The 23029-nt window shown below is 42.0% G+C and overlaps 1 protein-coding gene across 3 annotated transcripts in view; it reads left to right on the top strand.

The window, feature by feature from the left end:
- The first annotated feature begins 4791 nt into the window (after window positions 1–4791).
- Window positions 4792–23029, top strand: part of NCK2 (NCK adaptor protein 2) — an 86339-nt gene continuing 68101 nt past the window's right edge. For 2 of the 3 annotated variants that reach the window (XM_061472632.1, XM_061472631.1), the window contains exon 1: window positions 4792–5080. The gene's annotated coding sequence lies outside the window, so the exon portion shown is untranslated. Of the gene's footprint in view, window positions 5081–11820; window positions 11878–23029 lie in introns of those variants that run through there. The other variant, XM_061472633.1, reaches the window with a different exon arrangement.

The following is a 23029-nucleotide window of genomic DNA, read 5'->3' on the forward strand; positions in this document are numbered from 1 at the left end:
TTGAGGGCCCCCAGTGTTGAGCTTCTCATCAGTAAACAACTACATGTACTTGCAAAATGCACCTTCCAAGCAAAGAAAGCACTGGTCTCTAAACTTATGAAAGCCATACATTTGTCATGCGGGCTACTGGATCTCCAAATACGAGAAAATCTACTCTGCTTCTTCTCTGCTGCCTCTCCCTGTTTTTCCCCATGAGAGGGGAGTAACAGCTTGCAGTCCCAAGCAAAGTCCAGTGTGGCTAATTACATTTTGACATAAGCTACCTTGGCAGCGGGACTCTATAGCTTGCACTGCTGGCTCTGAATTCTTGCATGGGCCTGCCACGTGTCAGGGGGTTGTGCTCCTCCCTTGAGATGGCTGCATCTCATGGCCGGAAGATGCAGTGCCCAGGTCCCTGCAGTGTGCAGAACAGCCAGTTCTGGACAGAATTTGCTATTCAAGTGCAAACCAGAGATTACAATGCAGAGTCAAAACATTTAGCAGCAATATTTTGAATCTCAAAACTGTATGAAAGATCAGTTTTAACCTTTGAATAGAGTTCAAAAGATGTCCCTCAGCACACTTGCACTCTTAAATAAACAGGAGAATCAAAGGCCCTGACATTTCCAAAGCCCAAACCACCGTTTTGTTCTCCTTACATAAATACTTTGAATCTTAGCAACTGTCTACAAAAGATAACAATAGAATTTGTCATAATAAAATGTGATCTGCTGATAGATTTGGCTTGTGGTTTTACAGCACCTTAGGGTAGCTCTGGTCCATTGAAGAGAAGAATTTTGATATATTTTGAGCTCTAAGGACATGTTCTTCCCCCTCAGTATTTTTAGTAAATGTCATTGAAGATGCAGCAGCCATTCAGCAAGTGAGAAAAGCAGCTGCGTTTCCATCAGGCTGAATTAAAATCATTGTGCAAATATATTTAAATGACTCAGCACTAACTGAGTATTTGGTACCTATTCTCCCCTGGCAGTGGTCATGTAATTCCCCTTCATCTACATGGGAATCAAGCATATGCTTTAAGCAGAAACTAGATGATGTGTAGAGACATAAACCCTTTAAGAAGGATTTTTTTTTTTTTTTGAGGGAGAGAAGACACTGCCACTGCCTTCCACATTTTAAAATTAACTGAATCAAAAGCTGGGAAGTTTTTTGAAAAGCACTATTAAATGATTTTTTCTTTTTTAATTCAGATTAGAAAGAATTAAAAATCATTTTTTTTTCAGATTAACTCATGTTTCTTTACCTCTCCATCTGCTAGTGACACAATATTTTAACTCCACACATATAAATGGAGTTCATTATAATATCAATACCTTTAAATGGAAGTTTTGAAAAGAAGCACTAGAGATTTTTAGAACAAGTTTATTTAGATTTAGGTGTATTTTCTACCCAGTGGACTAACACAGACTGACCAAACACCTTTGCTGTCCACCTCTGAACTGGACAATGCTGTTTTCCAGATTCTCTAACAACTTTTTAGTCCTTCTTACATCCCCTCTAAATTGTCTCCCAGTGGCTGATAACAGAGGGTATTAGCTCATTACTCTAGATAGAGCAGCTGATGAGAAAACCTGATGCACCAGGAAAAAGGATCAGGTACTTGTGTTCCTGAGAAGGTGGAAGGAGCCCCATCTGCAATACGATAATTGTCTCCTTGCTACAATGGGGTGTAAATACGTTAGTGTGTTTTGCATCTGCACTGACAGGAATGTGGCGATGATTATGGATGTGCACCCATCCTGAGGAAGACACTGCTGTTCCATGAGGATGGTAAAGTGTCCATCTTCTGTTCCCTGCACCACACAGGGGACAGAAACTGGGTAGTCAAAAAAAGGAAAGTGAAGAAAAATAAAGAAATATGAGCCAAAAGACATGATAAGATTATTTTAGCCTCTTGTGTAAGATATGAATGTCAAGATGAATTGACTGCTATTAAGTAATTGCAAAATAAGTCCATCACACAACCTCTGGGTTGGCTGTTTGCATGTAACCCTATCTGAAGCAGCAGCATGAGGTGGGCTGTTTCTCTGCCAAAGACAAAGAGGCATCTTTCTATTGCTTAACCATTTTTTCTTTCATTTTTACTATACAGTTACAGCCTTAGGCTGGGAGAAATATTCATGCTCTTCTCTCCTGTGTATATATTTTCTAAAGACTGCACCACTTTTATGCATATGCAAAAGTGCATGCTTTGCACATTTACTTTATACAAAATAGTGTGCCCGCCACATCATGTACTGCTTTCACTTCTGCGCAGATTCCCCCAAATTTATCATCTCCTCATATTTAGAACGTAATTCTCACTCAAATTACAAGCAGCCAGCTCTTCTTAATATGTTACTCCAGAGATAACAGCTAATTATGACATTTCAAAAAGCGCACATTAATATTTCAGTAGGCTCAACGTCTTGAAATACTACTCAGGGCAACATCTTGATCTTTTTTGCTGGCGAAACATAAGGATGTGTTCAGCAGATAGGCAGTTAAAACACCCTTCAACATACCCTTGCAAGCCCTTTCCACATAGTCCTCTGTTCATCATAAGCCATAGTTTGAAAAAAAACAGCTTTAATGGATCGTTTCTTAATGTAATTAAACATACATAACGACAGTTTGCTTCAGAGTCCTTAAATAAAGTCCTTTGCCTGAAGACAATGTATTAATCCAAATCCCTCCCTAAAACATTATTCTTCTGTAAATCCTATTAGCATTAATCTGCTAAAGCTAGGTGTGCTTTATCATTTTTTTTTCCAGATCTACTGCTCACTCAGCTCCCTACAATGCTGAGCACTGTCAGAGGTCTAATTTAACCTGTAAACCTTGTGAGGCCACATCAGCTTCTCCTGGACATCCTCAACTCAAGCGCTGCAGGCGAAACAACAAAGTGGCAGGTTTCTTTAGGGTGGCATTAGTAAGGGTGTGGTAAGGAGGGACAAAATTGAGACTGAAACCTAACTAACTGTGTATTATAAATGCAAAGGAGAGCAGAGATAATTCACCTCTCCTTTATCGCTCCCACGGTGCATGCTGTTCCAGGGAAAACACAGACTTATATCTGAAAGTCCTTGGATGGCTGATACCATTTAAACTCTGCCTAAACCTCTGCAAGCCATGATGAGGCCTGAACATGCAAGTGAGGCAGGTAGAGGCAGCAGGGACCCCAAATATTTTCCAGCTCTAAAAACGCATGGGCAGATTATTGTTTCAAAAGGAAGATTAACACCTCTGAACCAAAGTCAAATGTTTGTATGGGAAGCCTGGAAAGGAAAGCTTTCTGTTCCTCCCAAAGGTGCATGCAGAGCCTTTCCTGGAAGAAGCAAGAGGCTGTATTTTCCTCTTGGGTTTATCTCACAGGCATGTGAAAGACACTCGGGGCTTCCCAAACCTTCAGTTAAATGCTGCAAGAATTAGTAAAAGTTAACAAGGGGAAGAGGGTGTTGAGGATTTCTAAACTAGTTTAAGTGGGAGCATGGAAATACCTGACAGTATGCATACGAAGAGTTAAAAACCCTTTCCAAAGTTTTCCCTGCTAGGGGACAGTGGGGCTGCTGACTTTATTTTGGGTTGGGAAAAGGTGGTGGTGTGTAGCCTTGCCTCCCAAAGAAAGACATCCCGAGGAGAGACTGAATCAGCACGGGCAACATGTGCGAGTCCCCCTCTCTTTGGAAGCTGCCACGTTGGGAAGGGTTAATGGGTTTATCACGTTTGGAGCAGCCTCCCCCTGCAGCTCTTTACTCTGAACTCCCAGGGTTACTCCAAAGGGACGATCTTTCCGCTTCCCACAGCCCTGGGTCACCCACCCCCGCCGAGGGACTGCGCCCCGCAACAGGCACTGGGACCGTCAAGGACGTGCCTGCCTGAGGCCCGTGGCCTCATGGTGGTCTTTCTCAAGAGTGACCCCGGCCTCCGCGTAAGGAAACCCCCTTCCCCATGAGCGGAGAGCGCAGCGGGCGGCGGGGTCCGGCCACGCTCCCGAGAACAGGGCTCTATTTGGGACTAAGGGGTGGGTTCCGCGCCCGGCGCCCTCTCCTGAGGTACCACCACCTGGGCACGTACGTACCCTTAGTAAGAATTACCGCCCAACACGGTTAACGGGCGGGGCGCTGAGGCTGAAACTTTGCCCCGGGGCTGAAGCGGAGCCGGAAACCGGCCGGGCACGGTACCGAGCACATCCCGGCCCAGCCGCCGCTCTGGGGTCGGGGTTGGGGCCCGGGCCGCGGCCACTCCGTGACGTCACGCCCCGCGGCCAATGAGCGGCGGAGGCACCCTGATGCTATGGCTGGAAGTTCCCCGGCGGCGGCTCGGTGACCCTGGCCCGGCCGGTGGCATCGCCGGGGCGAGACGCGGCTTTCCTTCCCTCCCTCCCTCCCTCCCGGCCCCGACGTGCGCGCCCCCACCCCGCCAACACCGCTTGTTTAAGCATTCGCCACTACTTTCCCCGGGTGCTTCCGCTGCTGGCGGGGGAGCTTTACCGGGAGTGCCGGGTCTCCCGAGGCGTGAAGGGGGCGGGTGGCGGGGGGGGTGTCAGAACGTTCCTGCCGGGCAGGAACCCCTCTTGCTCCGTCTCCCCCTGTCCCGGCGGAGCAGAGCAGAAGGTGGCAGCCCCGGCCCGGCCTAGCCCGGCCGCGCTGGGGAGGGGGTACCGGCTGACCTCCCGGCGGCTGAGGGGGAGTCCGGAGGGCTCCTCCCGCGCGATCCCGGCAGCGGCAGCGGCAGGAAGGGCAGGGCGGGGGCTGTGCCTGTGCCGAGGGGGGCGGGCGTTTGGCGGGGGAGGGGCTCCGCCGCCGGGCGCAGCAGGCTGAGGGGGAGGCAGGGAGCGGAGCCGCTGCCGCCGCCGCCACGGGCTGGGGCCTTGGACGCGTCCGGCGCGGAGCAGAGGAGGAAGAGGAAGGGGGGGAGCCAGCCGGTCCCTCTTGGAGGACGCGGCCCGCATCCGCCTGGGGAAGGGCAGAGGGAAGCGGAGGGGGGGAGCGAGCGGACGCCGCCGCCGCCGCCGAGGAGACAAAGAAGCGGAGCCCGCCTGGGCTGGGAGCCTCCCCACCGCCGCCCGCCCCGCTCCCCGTCGGCCGGCCGGCCGGAGGTAAGCGCGGCCGCAGGCGGGACGGGGATGGGGCCAGGGCGGGGACCGGGGTGCAGGCCCGCCGTAAACTTGTGGCGGTCGCGGGGGACGGCGGGGGTAAAGGGCCGCCGGGAGCGGGGGAGGGGCGGGTGTCACCTGGGCGGTGGAGGCCCCGTCGCCGCCCTGGGGAGGGGGGTGTGGAGGAGCCGGTACCTGCCGGGGGCAGCCCGAGGGGGCTGGGAGAGGGAGGTGTTTGTGTGCCACGTCCAGCTGCGGGGGGGCCGGGGTCGTCTCCTCATCTTCCTGAGTTGTGTGTGTGTGACAGCCGCTGCTTTGTGCCACCCGCCGTTCTGCCGCGGGGCAGCGGCGGGCTGGGACACCCCCCCCCCCCCCCCCCCCCCGCGGGGCTCAGCTCCCGGCCCGGTGGGCGAATGGAGGCTGTGTATCCGTCGGTCCCGGCGGCGGACGAAGGCGGGCAGCGCCTCCCGGCCGGAGGAGTGCGGCGCCACAGGAAAGTTTCCCGGACGGACGGGCGGCCGCACCGGGCTGCTCCGAGGATCCGGCCTTCTCGTCCCCCTTTTCTTCTCTCTTTCCGTTCCTTACTTTCGGCTTGATTAGAGCTAGAACCGGGGGCTTTCTTGAGGAGCGCGTTGCAATATGCCCCCGGTTGATGCTAGCTTAGGTAAAAGATGTAAAGGTAAAAAGAAAGGAGAGAAAATAAGGTAAAATTATATCTCATGTAATACCTGTTCGGTAAAATGCATCCCGGGTTGTCTGGGAAAGGAAATAATTTATAAGTCTTTTCATTGTGTTTTTAATTAAAAATGTGCCCAAACTAAGAGATACCCCTTGCAGGCAGGCAGGGCACTGTGGCCCACCTTAGATAAAGTTGTCAGGTCTGGATTCAGGTTTGTAATTCAGGTCTGACCTGCGACTGGATAATCGTGAGTGCCTTTCGACTCTGGTTCGTATGTTAGCATCTCCCACGGTTGGGTTTTTTTTTTTTGCGCTTAATGTGGTCCTTTGCATGTATTGGGGTTATTCCATGAATTCAATGTAGTATTTAACTCGGAGCTCTCTTGTCACTTTGTTACTTTAAAACTTGAATGCTGACTGAACCTCCGGGAGAATTCAGAGCTCTCGTTTGCTGAGCCGCATTTCTTCCCCTGCTTGTGAAGCAGTATTTGTTGCTGAGGAACATATTGCTACTGTTGCAGCAGCTCAACCTGGGAGAATTCGACTGCTCTGTCGCCAAACTTGATAGTGGCCTTTGTAAAAACAAATTTTCATGGCCTAACCACGCGTAGTTTGTAGCATGGGGAGTTTGGACTAGTAACTTAATATGGATGAATTCGAAAGGGCTTACTGGGTAGGAGCTCATGAAGAATTTGTGTTTGAAAGTACTTGTTTTGCCACTGCTTTTTAGTAATCTGAAGCAGTTAGTACCATGCAGGTGATGTTAATGGTACTGTGTTTTCGTTTTTAGGGTTATTAAGTTCTGAAGTAAAATAATGTTGTCGCTTCTTAGAAATACTGATTTCACAACTCTGGAAACTGAAATCCTCTGTCTAGCCCAAGTCAGTTTAAGCAGTTAGCAAATAACTTTGTGACGGACTTGCTTCTTGAGACATTGACAGAAGATGTCGCTTTTGGGAACAGCGAATAAGTGTAGAGATGGAAGGCACCATGAAGATCAAGACTGTAATTAGCAAATACATATAAGCCATGAAACAGACACAGACTCCTTATGATGTTAGCTCTCATTGCCATTGTTCTGTCATTGCAACATTAGCTGTTGTATTGGACTTCTGTCAGATGACGTTTCTGATTGTGATATAGTGATACACAGAATCTCTCCTGGCTAGTTGTGTGAGAGTGTAAGGAGAGGTATTTGCTCTCTTATGTGCTACCTCGCATCTACAGTCAGCTAAAGAAGAGGGACAAGGTCAGTGGCATCTGCTTCTTTTCCAGCATTTGTTTTTTTTTCATAGCTCGTGTTGCTATTGGTACGTTAGTCCTTTGTGGTGCTCATGTCTTTCCTTGGTGGAAAATGTAAGCTAGTGACTCCAAAAGTGATGCCCAGATAGCTTTGCTTGCTGGTCATGGTCTTGAGCAGCAGCAAAACTACCTGGAGTATCTGTGTTTTTCATGCTTCTTGAGCATAAAAGCTGCTTCCAGACTCATGGAGACAGGTGCTGTATCAATTTACTTGCTGCAGGTTTGAAATCAAAACTAAGGCATCTGTGAATCCGAAGTGTGTGTTCTAGAAAATATTTCATGTTTGCATCAAGGCACTGATGGTTTCCAAGCCATGGGTATTCCCCCCCACCCCCTGCTCGGCATTTTGAGGAAGCAGGATTGCTGGTGGGGATTTATTAGAGGTATTTGGAGGAGGTTTCAGGTAGCTGAAAACTGCCTGTGAGATTAGATGCTACCGTGTTTTGGTTAGTTTAGTCAGACCTGGGGTAAGGTGCTGGATGCTTGTCCCTGGGCACCCTGCTCCCCTGAAGTAGGTCATCTGGTGTGCTGAAGAGGCGGAGAGTTGAGGCGCTCTGCAGGAAAGCTGCTTTCCTCTCTCTCTGAAATAATAAACTTAAAGGCAATACACTTTATCATTGTGTGTACTAGGTTTACAGGGGCATTGCAGAACAATAGTTTCCACAGAGTGAAAGTCAAGAACCCTTATTAGTTCCTGGAGTGGAAGATCTTCGAGAGAACTGGATAGTATTTGTAATGTGGGAAATAGTGTTGTTTCTTCCTTGTAAAACGTGGAAGTGTGACCTGTACTATTAGTTTAACCCATGCATGGTTGTTCAGTCTTCTGAAGAAGGTACCATAGGAGATCCTGATGACTTACACCTTCCGAAAAATGACTTTTCTGTTTGTTTTGATTTGCAAATTTATGAGTCTCAGCCCTGGAATCCTAAGCTCATTTCTGTTTTAAGTTCTGTTTAAATTTTTCTTGCAGATTCAATTAGGCCCATTAGTTTCCTCATAATAACGTAGTTGTCAGTGCTCTGCCCAATTAAACCATTGCTCTGTTCAGTAGTGGGTAAAGTAATTCTTTCAAGTGTTGCTTTTTTTATTTCATGGAGTAATCTTTTTTTCTCCATCATAAGGATTCTTAATTGTTTCATAAATGCTAATGAAATGAGTAAATTGGAAGTGCCTCGAAATATGAAATATATATTTTTGTATTCCATTAAATATATGTGGCACAACAAATGAATTTGTTCCTTGCTGTTAATGAAGTGAGTTCATATTTTAAACCCAGCATATATAACTGTGTGCAGTGAGGGTGGTTTGGTAGTGTATGTTTTTAAACTTTAATAGAATATTGTAAATTTCAGGAATTCAGGTGTAGAGAAATAAATCTTGATTTGAGAAGAGCAACCCATTGCATTTTATATTTCTGCAGCTATGCACAATAACCTGATGTCAGTGAAGTTTTAGAAATACTCGTGCTAAGAAAAACATCTGTTACAGTGGAAGCTCAGGCATGCTTGTGTAGCCACTGTTTGTTCAAACTCGTAGAAACAAACTTTGTGGCTTAGAGTTTTTTTCCCTCTGTAGGTTTGCTGTGCTGGTTTTGGTCCTGGTCTCGTTAGCAAGGTATTAATATGGTGATGTGTAACTAATATTGATTATTCTGTGAAGCAGACAGTGGGGTCTGCCTGTTGGGACTCCTGGTAGATAACCTGAATTCTCAAAAATGTTGCTTTTCTCTTAACAGTTGTGGCAGAATAAAGATGCAAAATAAAATGCAGTACAGGTGTGTTTTTAATCTGGGCTGAAGAAACTCAATCCGGTTTTCCTCAACTCATCTACTGTCTGCAGAGTACATACAACTGTAGAAATAGATCTGAAAACAGGTAGCGAGATATACTGCAGATATTAGCTGAAACTTTATTAGACAAAATCGATATATTTAGTATGTTTACAAAATTTGGGAGTAACCTTCTTTTCTAAATGAAATATAAACTTTGTTTTCAAGAAGATTTTTAATTAAAAATAAAAATAGTTAGATGATAACCCATTACAATTGTATTTCAGCGGGTTGTGTTATTTTGATAGGTAGGGCACTTTCTTCCTCTGTCACTTCAGCAAGTATCGTAACGTGTGGTCCTTGGAAGTGATGTGAGTAGTGTTTGCTGTGCCAGGGTGGGACTGTTTAGTCAAAATGGATCAGTAACCAAAATTAAGTGACCAGGCCTTTAGAGTATTAATACTTTACTAGAAAAAATGATTTTTAGCCTTTGGAGCCATTTAAAGTTTCTGAGTTCTAGAAATGATCAGAGTGTATGTGAAGGCCTTTATGAGGAAAAGGGGCAGGAGTGTGAAAGCAGATACACAAAGTTAAGAGAGAGGCTAGAGACTGCAGACGCTTTTCCTGATGCTGGGTCACGTCCTCTTGTAGTGTGAGGAGCCACTTCTAGCTGAATGCTGTCTCTCAGCTGTCTTTCCCTATAGGTTACACTGGATCAGCTCCATGCAAATATGGAAAAGCTGTCAGACCCAACAGGAGAACAGGAGGAGGGTTAGCAAAGCAGGTGCTTACTGGTCATGCTGGGGTGAGGTTCTGAGTTCTGCTAGCAGAGCAGCATTTAAAAAAAAAAAAAAAGAAGAAAAAGCTTTTTATTAAGAATAAAAGTAAGCTGTTAAAATAGTCAGTTTATCTTTTGATTTAACTATATTGCTCCTTTTTATATTATTTGAAAACAGTCATTAAGCACTATTTCAGAACCTTTCCTTCAAAATGAGGATAGATCCTTGCAGGGCGGGAAGGTTTAGAAAGGAATGGTGGTGTTCATTAAGCATACAAACTGTAAATTGAAGTAGATCAGGACTTTCTAACTTGTCCTTGTGAAATTTAAGTTGGCTGACATAATAATTTTTGTATACTGATTAAGGTTTTGGTTAACTATATAGTAAAATAAAGCAGCTCATGGGTAGTCCTTTCACATGTTTAAGAGAGAAGAGAAACACAAAATCTTGTTAAAACTTCTGCCACACATGGAGAGTTAAATTGGTGCATTACTCTGAATTTTAGGGCATTCTGGACTAGTTAAAACTGTTTCAAGGAACAGCAATAAATTAATCCTTCTGCTGGCACTGATACCAGAGGAGAGGAGTCCAGTCCCAAACATCGGACTGATCTCTTGGTTTCAATGCATTAGGAACACCCTCAGCATAGCATGGCTGGAAGGTTTCCTTTCCTGTTCTTAGAATAGCACTGTATTCATCACACTTGTTTTCTCCCACATCTGTTGTGTGTCGGACTTAGCTCCCAGAGCCATCCTGGGCTACTGTTATTCCAAGGAAGTCATCTTCTTAGTTGATGTCCTAATGATACTTCAGATGACAACAAGGAAAGTATTTTTCAGCCTCTTAATGCAGAAGGAAAGATACGTGGCTGTATGATATGTTCTTGGGCTGAATTTTGATAGCTGTCATGACAACAAATCGTGTGTTCATTTCCCTGAATGGATGGCGTCCCTCCAGACACACATATAGTGTTATCAAATTTGACAGATCTTGAAAGATGACATGTCAGGGATTCTGGATTCCACCACAGGAGACTCGGGCTGCTGCAAATGCATGCTGCCGCCTGGCTTAGCAAAACTTACTACTGTAAGCTTTTTCTTGGTGTAGAGTTGTTTGTTTTTTTTTTTTTTCTTGTTTTTACGACTGCAATTTAGGGTTTTGTTTGTTTTGTTTTAAATAATTTAGTGTTTGTTGAAAATGCAGTTGGTAGCTTCAGATTGAAAGCTTTTTTTTGGATGAGTAGAAGAAAAAAAAAATAGGTAGTTGGACTTCATCCAGTCACTCTAAAGATATGTATGCTTTCAGTTTTTTTAGCAAGAACTTCATCAAAACCAGAAGGACAAGTATTGAGTATTTTTTAGGTCGGAAGTGGGCGCTTTATGCACTGATCTTTGGTTTTATGTCAGTACTGTCAGTGATGGTGCAAACACCATGCTGTGGAGTGCAGGGACAGGACCTGGCACCTGTGTAGATGGGCTGTGGGCAGCGGCAGTCAGTGGCACAGCTGGTTTGTTTGGCTTATTTTTAGCCTTGGCTGATGTTTATTTGTAAAGTTGCAGTTTCGACTGGACAGCTGTTTCTGGTTTAACCAGACTGCACAAGTCTTGTAAAGTTGGATGAAAACCTGTGAATACTGATTTTTGCATGTTTTGTATGGGAATGTTATGCTGGCTCCTTCAGGATCTGAAGCTCTGGTAACTCGTTGACTCAGATGATCTGCAGACAGCAGTTTTATGAGTGGTGGTGTATTTCTTCATTTGTTTTGCATTGTGTATTGTTTTTGTTAGCAAGTACTGTCTGGCTGTATCTGTAACATAAGTGAATTGAAAATTGGTACCATTTAGGCGATGGAAAAAAGGCACCATGTCTGTATCTTTCATTAGTCTTTCCTACCAGAACTCCTTGAACTCCTGGGGATGTAGCAACTTTGGAAATCAAAGTTAAGATTTAGTGGTTTTTTTTTCCAGTGAGTGTTGAAATTTTGTAAAAGTCCCTGCTATTTTTGCAGCTTTGTGTTTTTAATTAAGAATTCTTTTTGTTTTAGTTATAAAAGAAATTGGCTACAGTGTATTCTTAATGTGTTTTCTTTTAATCATTGCATGTTGAATACGAAAAATATGTAGATGGTGTTTATAAGTATAGACATATATTTTTTAATCAAAAAAGAGTGTAAGCCAGTTAGAGTATAAACATATTGAGCTTCACCTTTCCTGTCTGTCAGAAAAAGGTTAAAAGGAAAACTGATGATCAGTCTCCTTCCTTTACATTTTCAGGTATGTAGGCAGTCTTTCTGCTAATGCTGCAGGGATAATATAGAAATAATTATATTGTGGGCTATTCATAAATCCACACTGTTTTGAAATCCATTTAATTCAAATAGAGAAAGAAATTAATGCTAGTATCCCAAATAATTAATGCTATAATACAGGCCCTGCCTTCCACTTGACACTGAATGACTTATGTTCCGTTACATCAAAAACCTTGAATCATTTTGAGCATTCAATATTAAAATTCTGGTTCATGAATATTAGATATTTAATCAGCTAGCTCAGTAAGGACTGAGTGGATTGTGTTGGGTTTAAACACTGGTAATAATAAAACTTGTGTTTAGCACAAGTATCAAAATATGACACATCATTTTTATGAGCTTTGAGGCTCTTAAGGAATGCGTGGGGAACGGTAACAAACTGAAATGTTATAGACCTCTAATGATAGAAAACTATTCAAGCCTGTGTAATATCTTTAGTGCAGCAACGTGTGTCTTCTGACATTAGTCCTATCTTGTAATAGTGGTGGTTGTATTCCTTTAGGATCTTTTCTGGTTTTGCTGACCAGAGATCCTGGATGTTTATTTAGTTCAGATATTCCTTTTGCCTCTCTGGAACATAAGGAAGATGCAATGTTTTGGCTTTGTCAAAATGTTTATTCTTTGTTTTGTATCCTAACTTTTCCTACTGTTGCTGTGGCTCTGTGTACTGCTAGTAGTCCTATGGGAATGAATGCCTCTTACTTACAAAACACAAAGCAGAGCCGTAAGTACGTCTTTTTCAAGACAAGAACCACAATTACATTGCAGGTCAACTCCTCTTTAGTTATACATTCTTTAACTTGTCATGACATGCATGTTAAATTACATGTTGAACTTCTGCCTGCAGTGTCACACAGCCAGCTTATTTTTACAGGCAGACTTTACACCTATACATTGTGTATTACATCACTCTGTCATCAGTCCCATGAAGTCAGTGGGACTGCTAGTAATTTAGCTTTGTTTAATGAATGATAGTACTGAGATGTTATAGACCAGGAGTGGATCAGGCAGTGCTTGATGTAATGCCTGCTGAAGTTGGTGGAAAGAGGAAGTTAGTTCCTCAAGGGAAAAACAAGGAATGATTTAGTTTGATTTTTAATTTAAAAATATGAAAACCTAGAATTTAAAACCAAAAACCAGACTGTATGAAAGCAAACAAAGGAAAAATTAAAATGGGATGCAAGAAAAGCCCTTAAATGCATAGAGGGTGATAATATCTCTTTTGGAGGAATCAGGGTTTGAAGATAAACATATTAATGCAGATCACTTAAATAAACAATTTTTAACATAACACTTCCTCCTTCTCCCCTTCCCCCATGTTTTAGCTATAAGACATTGTTTAATGGTGCAACTAGACTTAGTTTCAGTCTTCTATCGTAAAAGTCTTTTTAGATTGTCCTTGTGATTTATCTGTTCTTTGATATTTATTTTCTTTTATTCTTTCCAGATAGATAATTTTAGCAGTTAAGTAGTTGGTTGTTCAGATTCCTTTGAGATAATATAAGTAATATACTTGTGGTTAAAAGATACCACACATAACTGTGATCTGAATTAATGGACATTGCCTTGCTCTTCTGCAGCGACGGCATACATACTGTTACTAAGTGTACATAGCATTAGAAGCAGTTTGGTATTCAGTAGATTATACTATGCTTGCGAAGCAGGTAGTGAAATTTTAAGTGTTTTGCTCTTCAGAGGTAGCAGTCCTGAGTCTGATGTCAGTGAATGAGTGCAAGTGAATCGAGGTAGAGTTACTAAAGAGAAGATAATTTTGCTGATAGTTCAGGCAGAGCACCTGTTGCTGTATTAGCAAATCACTTTGTTTGCAGAAAAACCTAGGAGTTGTCTCTATGTGTATAGACCATAGATCAGCAAGATAATCATCAACAAACTTGTGATTGTAAACCCTTTTTCTTCTTGTTTGTGTAGATAACAGCTTGGTATTGCTAATTTCAGGTGCATTTGGCAGTTTAGAAATTGTTTTTCAGTGCATGAACTGAAAGTGTTTGGCAAAGCAGCTGGTAAGGAAGAGCAATGAGGGAAGGGCTGCATGTCTTGCAGGTCTCCTGTGCTCTGCAGTCGCAAGGGGAGGTGTTGGTGAAATGGCAGGGCTTACAAACTGCGAGCTGCTCAGAACTTGGAAACAAAATTTAGTATCAAACAGCTTCAGTCTTGTCTACTGGTCAGCTCTCATCCTACCAAGGTGTAGGTGTGTGTGGAAATGGGGTGTTGCCTTTCCAGCCTCAAATCTCAGGCAGAGCCATTCTGCCTGCAGGTGAACCTGTGCTGTGTCTGCTTGAGTAGTGCTGGCAGCTGAAAGCTTTGACCTCTCTCTGCCTGCTTGCTGCCCGCCTGACTGGCAGCAGCCCTTGGCTCTTGTTTCTACCCCGTCTTTCTGGGACAAGCTTTTTGAATGTAAAGGATAAGCCCAGCATGCAAGATGCCATGCGTGGTGTTAAGCAGCCAGATTTCAATGAGTTGTTTATCTTGCTGGTACTATCTTTCTAAAATTGTGGTGCCTATTAGATGTAAGAAAAACTCCAACAAAGCCAACCCCCCAAAACCCCAACAACAATCAAAATTCCAAACCCCAAGAAGAATACTTGAAGAATACTTGCACCTGGCATCAATATAACTCATAGTTTTTGTGGTTGTGTAGATGCCTCTTCAGATTTTCTTAGGGAAATACCATTTAATTTTTCAGAGTTTATAAATATTTGATCTTTATTTTAGGAAAAAAAACTTTATTCAGTGCATACTTTAGTTGCTGCTACCTAAACAGAAGGTGATAACGTCTGCTTTGGGGCTGTGTTAGTCTTTTCCCTCTTCCTTTTCCATTTTGCAGTGTTTTGTGCATAGTTAAGATTGGGAATGGCCTTGACTGTGAGTGAGTATGTTTTGGAGTTGCCTGTAATCCATCCATATGGCAGAAATATTTCAGCAAATAAAAAACTCACAAGATAAAACTGAAAAACCTGTATTCTGTCTAGCATGGTTATACTCATTTGGGAATAAAATGAACAAGATTTGACTGAAACATTGCATTTAAAAGTGATCAAAAATACACTTGAGGTTTCTGAGATTATCCACGCTTTTGAACCCCTGCACACATTTCTATATAATTGTTTTAAACTTTTTTCTTCTGTGAATATTTTCTAGCATTGAATTAGGGTATTGGGGTTACTTCCACATATTTCTGACAATAAGTGTCTTTCACTAGATGAGAAAAAGTATTTTCACATGGAGAAAAGTCACGAGTGAATGTTTTATGGTTTGTGGGTTTTTCTTTATTGTTGTTTTTGGTGTTTTTTTTTGTGTGCTTTTTTTTATTGCTTTCAGTGCAGTTGTCTTAAAATACTGTAAATTTATGGAAGGCTAAAATAAATGTGTGTAACCATCCTGTGGAGAAGTCTGTATGTTCCTGCAGCTGCTGTGTCAGAGGGATCATCATATGTTGTCTTGAATCACACAACCGCTTGTTCTAATCCCTCTTTCAAAGCATCTGAATCCACCTCCTTCCCCCCTCATCTCCCTTCTGCTCCCTTTGCATTGCCAGGGGAACACTGGTCATTGCCTTAGGGGCATACTTTTTCTGATTAATTTACTTTTTCCAAGCTACTTAGAGGTTGTCAGGTAGCTGAATAGCATCCAGCTGCTGGGTTATGTAGCCCCTTATCTAACAGTCTGCTGTTAAAGTTGCTGTGGAGGCTATTACTCATGTATTCTTCATGCAGAAAGAGGCTTTCCATTAAATTAACAGCTATGAATGGGATTTTGATGAAGATATTTTGTTATTGTTTTGTTGGTTAAGCATGTAGTCGCATACCAGTCACAGAAATGAGGGTGCCTGCTTCCTTTATCTGCTCAGGCTGGGAGCAAGTACTGAGTGCATTACAGGTTGTTCTGTTGAATATTGTATTTTTGGTCTTGCACTACATATATATATATGCCTCCAACCTGGTATTTGGGAATGGTTTGTTAAATTTGAACTGAATTTATGACTGTTGCTGTGGTCCAAATTGGGGTAGGATTCACCAGTGTGAGCTTGCTTTGGACTAAAGCGAGTTGTATAAAAATAACACTATGCTCTCCTTTGCTATGCAGCATCATTCTGTTGCTTGTCCACTCTTTGTCATGGGTGAGGGGGAGCTGCTGTAGTGAGAATTGTATGATGAGGTCTAGTGCTGGATCTCCGAGTGGTAGGGCACTGGGGGAATGGTGCAGCAGTATTACTTAAGTTTTCCTCTTTTCCTTTCTCTTTTTAAAAAAGCAGTTTCATTTGGCTATACTTCTAAGATTATTTTTTAAAGTCGATTTATTTATTTTCTTGTGTGCCTACCAGCTTTTGTTGCAAAGTGGACACAGTGCAGGTTGCTGAGTCCTTGACCCTTGTAGTCAGCAATTCATATATCTTCAGCTTGTTTAGCTTCATACCAAGAAGCAGTAGAAAAGTGATTTTTATGTAAAATCACTAGGTGAATAAACTCGTTCACAAAGGAATGGCTTTAATTTTTCTCTGGTATGTCTAATTTTTTATCATTATGTGTGGACTTACAGAATGTGCTCAGTTGAGATTGATCACTGGTGTGTGAAATGACCAAATTATAACAATGGAGAGTTTTCCAAGGTGGGTAATATATTTTCATATGTAGCTTCCAGCAATGAGTTTAATACACTGAAGGACACATTTTCAGTGCTTCTGTTATTGAAATGTAGTGCTCTGATCGTTTTTCTGCTGAACTTCAATTTAGAGCTTCATCTGGAAAATATCCAAGAAAAAGCCAGCATCAAAGGACAATAATAAGAATTGTCTCGGAATGCAGGAAGATCTTTAAGTATAAACTTAAAATATGCAGCAAGGTTTGAAAAAGTGCATAAAACACCTTAAAGGCTAAATCTGTAAGACAGGAAAATAGCTTTACTGGCACGTACCTTGATGTTGTAATAGTTTGCTAACCTTGGGTACAGGGAGTAAAGTTTTACGTTCTTACTGTGTGTAGCTTCATTTCCCATCGTGAATCTTTTGGCTTTGCTTCAACTAAAGAATTGTTACAATTTTATTGATAGATCCCCAAGGATTACGTTACCACCTGCAGAGCTTTGGTTTGGTCCTCTGCTCCACTTCAAAGCCACCAGGTGAACCCTTCCAAGTGTTTAATCAGCTGAGTTATGATACTCAAGGCACTTACGAACATGTTTAGTTAACTTTTCCAAGGCTTGGATTTGCAACTTTGGCAAGAAAAGCACATATGTGAGGAAGAAAATTGTGATTAAAAGTGTGTTCACAATTGAGAATCAGTTCTGTCTCTTTAGCATTTTAGTTGTCACAGTGTGAGAACTGCTACTCCTGTCTGTTTAGGACAGTTTGCTGCCAGTGTAGTTATAGCCATGGGAGAACGGCAGAGTGTGTGCAATTTCAGTAGCTGACGAGTTTTCTTTTTTCTAGACCTACAATTAAGAATATGGTAAAAATTGAATTTCAAACTGGTTTTATTGTAAGAATAATTAAAGAAAGTTCTTCTTTAATTATCCAGGATCACTTGCATGTATCATGCTGACATCATTGTCTCATTTAGGCTTCCCGTGTGGGATATTCCTTTTTTTGCAGTAGGGCTGGACCTGTCAAACATGGACTAGGGTTCTTGAATTGTTCTGGCAGTATCATCAGGTGGTTTCTGTGTAACCTGCAAAACGTATAGAAAATTCTGTAAAGTGCAGCTTTTCTAAGGTTTTTGTTTGGGTTTATTTTGCCTTGCAATGAATATTAAAATGTTCAGGAAATTTAGTATACTTTATTTGTCTGCTGGGCACAGTAAAATTTTGCAGGAGCATGTAAAAGCAGCTTTTCATCCCACCCACGAGCTCAGTATACCTAAAAAGCCCAGTTATTGGGTGGGTGGGAGAGTTCTGCTCATCAACTTATATCTTAGCAGACACAGGGATTTTCTTCACCTCTTTTATTACAGGGGACTCTCCAGCTTGCTTTAGTTTCCACGTTTTCTTTCCAACTCAGCCCACACATTTTTCTTGCTTTTCTAGGAATAGCTTCTCTAGATGGCAACACCGGCGGCTGGCAGCTCTATGCTTGTTATGCCTGGAGAAAAAAAACCTGGCTTTCTGAAAGCCCACTGCCTTGAGCAGATACACTCTCATCATTAGATTTGAGTGGCAGATCTTGTGGTAGTCTTTCTCTTCATTGCTGAAACACTCATCAGCCGGGGTAGCTGGATGGATTCTGGTCTTGGATGAACATGTGTGATTAGTATAGTGGAACAGCGTGCTATGTTAAATATCCCAGATGATGCTGCCTTAAGTCGTTTAGGTGCTTGCAAATATCCTTTCCTAGTTAGGGTGGAAATGCTCTTGATTTTCTTCCTCATGCTTAGAAACCTTGCAGTAGGGCTGGATCAGACTCTGATGATAGAATCACCTGCACCTCCTTGCTGTCTTTCCAGTCACCTCCCCATGTTGGATACATAGTATATATACACTGTGTCCAAAACAAATTCTACTTGGAATATGCACACAAGAAGTTTTTCACTCCAGGATCCACCCCATTTGGAGTAAGATTTTTTTTGATTTGAGTTCTGTTTCAAAACAAAGTACCCCCCCCCCCCAAAAAAAAAAAAAAAACCAACAAAAACAAACCAGTTCTTGTTAACAGTTCCTACTTGCTTTTAATTTTTATCCTTGGGGTAAAAAGATGTGTGCCTAAGATAACTTAGTTTCAAGAGGCAACATAAGGAGAAAAGAGAGGTAGGTAAAGCTGAGCACGCCAGCAAAAAGGTGAATGATTCTATTTCTATGTATTTGTGTTGGAAAATACCATGATCTGTGATTCCAGCCTTGAAAGAAAAGCAAGAAGGAAAGTCGTTCTGGTCATGTAATGCCATTTGATTGCTGCGTGCTAATCCGTGTTTTCTTTCTTAAAGAAAGGATCATTTCATCACAGATTGCAAATAGTGGAGAGTACACATCCCTGGAATGTAGCAATTGTAGTGTTTGCTACCTACAGCATGGGACTTGCTCATTTTAGAAACAGCAAGATGTTTTGCTCAGCTCTGCCAATTTAGTTAGGTTTTGTTTTTTTAAATCTTACTTGGATTTCTGAGTTTGGAGACTGTGATTATTTCAGCCTGCCGGAGAGCCTTTCTTATTTTCATGTTTAACACACACCCCCCCCCCCCCCCCTTTGATAATTGTTCTGTTGTTTTTTTTAATGTTGCTTCATAATATGCACCATTAAACTTTGTATGCAGGAATGGGAAGAACTTATTTCTTCTTCAGTTGGTTCACACTGAAATAGCCATAAAACTCTTTATCCTGATTCTCCACTGTTTTGTAGCTTGTAAATCATTTACTTTGCGCTCCAAGTGCAATATGTTTCTGTAATTCTAGTACTGATGTTGATGTATTATTTCTACTTCAGGCTCACTTAAGGCAAGTGTAAATAACTTTACAGAGTTGAAAAACAGTAGGGAAATAAGTCTCCACAAGCTAAGGCATCAGATTTATTTTCTGGGGCAAATGAAGAGGTTCTTTGAAGCCTGATCAAAGCCCAGGCTCTCCAGTTGTGCGTAGTATAACGTTGGTGGCGTTTGAACAGAATCTGTTGGCTTCAGGAGTTTTGTTTTTAATTTTTTTTTTCTTTTTCATTTGGGCTTTATATCTCTGGAACCCATATTCAACATATTTCTGGAAATGACAAATGCACTGCCATATGGCACACCAGATTTCAAGCCACTCTGAGGTGCGTGTGTGAATTTTAGAGTGCCTGGAAGAAATGAATGAAAACCGCATTCTCAATTTTATCTATTGCTAAGCTCTGTAGGCAGAGGAGGGGGGAGGCTTTGAAGTAAATTCTGCTGGAGGGATCGCATGCTTATTTCCTAGCTGCTGTCCTAATGCAGTAAAGTGTAGACATAATTTATGTTTCAAAATACGCACTAATTTCAGCAGGACTGCAGTTTACGTGCTGCTGTGTTATTCTGGGAGATGCTAAGAAATACTGAGCATCCTTTTGCTACTGGCAATGCTGTTACTGGTTGCAGTCCTTCATTTCCAACCCTTTTTGTGCCTAAACCTCTCTTTCAGGCTTTAGTGCCTGAACTTAATTCTTAGGTATTGTTGAACTGTTATTTTTATATATGCTGTGTCTCTTTAAAAGGTTCTGTATTGATTCTTCCTCATGAGTAGATTACTTAAGCTTTTGTTGGTTAGTAAAAGCTGAGGAAGCATTACTGGAGATGTTTGTACCAGGGTTATTTTTAATCCTGGAGACTCAATGAAAACTTTTTAAATGCAGAAAAGATGTTTGGGGAATTTGCGTTAGGTTTTGTTTAGAAAAAAACATATCCTTCTGAAGGGCAAACTGATAAGATACTTTCTGATCGAGATTGGTTGTGTTCATGTAAGTTTACACAAACTCTGTGAATTATCTTCAGATTCAAAGACAATGAATTTTTAAATTTTCTTTATATAGAAAGACGGGAAAAAACCCTTTCTTCCGAGATAGATAATTTGAGTGATTAATATTTTGCCACAGTTGTTGCTTGTTTGGTAGAATTCGTTAAATTAATTGTCTTCCTGTAGCAGTAAGAGGGAGTTCACAGGGGAAATCATGTTCATCTACTAAATCCTTTCCCCGGACTTTTATTTTATAAAGTGTTGTACCTTGATACAGTAATTGTTCCTAACTGCTTCCAACCCACAGCCCTTATACTTTTTGATTTGCATGAAACCCCAAGGCTTTCAATAAGGTTGTGAGTTTCCTCCATGTTAGATCATCTCCATGGTTCAGTTTAACTTGCCGTGTGCCAGTTAATTGCTGTTTCTGACCTTGAGTGAAAGTGTGTGTTATGCACTCCAGTTGCAATAAAAATGTGATGATGAAGGGATGGTATTCAGTGATGTAAAGCAGCAGTTTTACATGTGTTTATAATTACTGACAATCTTGATGTTCTTAGTCACACAGCCTTCTGGTGGAAAAATGTTTTCCTGCCTCCTGGAAAATACCAATTCATTAGGCCTACGTTAATTAATAAATCAGTTTGACAAGGATGGATCTTCTGGTGAGGGGCAAGAAGCAGGAAACTGGCTCTTGCTGGCAGCAGGCAGGAGGGCCAGGAGTTGCACTTCTGTGATAGAATCACAGAATAGTTAGGGTTATGCACATGTGTGTTCCTGCTACGGGCCATGGAGCAGCAATTCCTGGTTAGAGGTCATGGTCAGAAGCATGAATAGACACAGGGTGTGGGGTTCCTGATGCTGAGAGTGTGTCCTTTTGTGGGGGGTAATGGGTAACCGTCTGAAAATTCAGGGAGAGTTCTAGGAGGGGAAAATTGTATCCTTCCTTTCTCTCTGAATGGCTTTTATTTTTATTATTGTGAAATCCATCTTCAAATGATCTTACTCTTTCTGAGACGAAGGATTTTTTTTTCTTAATACAGATCTCAGTTCATATATGTGCTTCACTTAAAGACTTCTGGAGTATAAATAAAATCCCCCAACAATAATAAAACTTTGTTCCTTGCTCTTGAAATTCTGTAGCAAGCTATATAGCATTAAGCTCATACTGAGTGTATTGTTTATTTGTGATCAAGAATTTGGCATTTCTGAAATTCAACTTTGGTTTTTTTTGGGTGGGAATAAAAGAAAAGGCACAGCTTTACCTCTTTTACACACAACACAATTTTTAAGCATAGTGTTCTGTGTCAGAATGGTAGTAAACTTCTCAAATTTCCATCTGTATAGGAACTGGACTCGTTTTGAAATGGTTTAAGAGGAGTATTAGTACATTTGGCAGTGTTCAAGGCCATGTTGGACGAGGCCTTGGGTGATATGATCTAGCGTAAGGTGTCCCTGCCCGCGGCAGGGGGATTGGAACTAGATGATCTTAAGATCCTTTCCAACCCTAACGATTCTGTGATTGTTAATTTGTTAGTTCGTCCTCATTCTTCATCTCTTTGTTTGAAAACTCTTCTCCTACTTTTTTTCTAGAAATACTGTGTGTATTCACATCTTGAAAGAAACTTTGGAAAGAAACCTTGAAAAATCCCAAAATGTAGTCAGACGTCTGAAGAATCCCTGTATGCTGAACTTTTTCATCATGTGTCTTTGACTTGGATAAGAATTAACAACAAAAGTCACCACTGTTCTTCCCCTTCTCAAAGACTGGCTTGAATTCATTAGTACTGATTTTATCTTTAAGGATTAGAGTTTAAGCTGTCAAGTACAAAATGCCTTCTGTAGATGGTCTTCGTTACCTTTATTGTTTATCATTTTCGTTGAATTTATTATCTCCAAACTGTTAGTGTATCAAAAAAGATGCCTGCACCTAGGCTATTACCAGCCAGCCCTTTTTTTTTTTTTTTTTGGTCAAATTGTTCTGAATGCTTTAAAATATCTGTTCTAATTAATGGTTGCCTGTCACCAGCTTAATTAGGAAAACTAAACTCTGCACAGCTCTTCTGTGTGTATTTTTCCTCCCCCGTCTGTGTAGGGAATTGCTAATTGCATAAAGTCTGCATCTCGTTCAGTGTTGTTCCTCTTACATTATGGCTGCTCTTGTCCTGTTTCTTCCTCCGCTTTTGCACTGCTTGACCTTCTCATGTGAGTTATCACGCCAGCCTCCCACTCTGTATTGTACGCAAGGTGTAGACCCTTTACCAGCCACTTACTAGCAGACTACATCTGCTACCCAAGCTCTTGTTTTGAAGACACCAGTGAGGAGCAGTTTGGCAGATCTCTCTGCAATAAAATTAAGCTATGATTGCATGCCCATCCAAGCTTTAATCTAGGTATCACAGGTAATGGCAGTAATGAAGATGTGATAGCAAGGTCTAGCAACCAGGGTATATCCCTGCTAGATTTGTGCTGTTGTTTATGTGTTTGTACTGTCTGGAGGAGCCCTGTATACCAGAAGCAGAAGTCATGCTGCCCTTGGGCCATCAATTTACACATACTTTTAGTTCTGCAAGTTTTCTTTGAAACCATAAACTGCGGGGGGGTGTGTGTGTGTGGGGTGGGGGGGGGTGGTGGTGGTGGGGGTGGCTTTGTTTTGTGTTGTTTGGGGGCTTTTTTTAGTGAAGAATTGTTGGTAATTAGCCTGAGTCAGT

Source organism: Pezoporus flaviventris, unplaced genomic scaffold, assembly GCF_033815535.1.
Source record: "Pezoporus flaviventris isolate CSIRO_AGI_PZ_B2104156 unplaced genomic scaffold, CSIRO_AGI_Pfla_v1 ptg000072l, whole genome shotgun sequence".
NCBI classification, from domain to species: domain Eukaryota; kingdom Metazoa; phylum Chordata; class Aves; order Psittaciformes; family Psittacidae; genus Pezoporus; species Pezoporus flaviventris.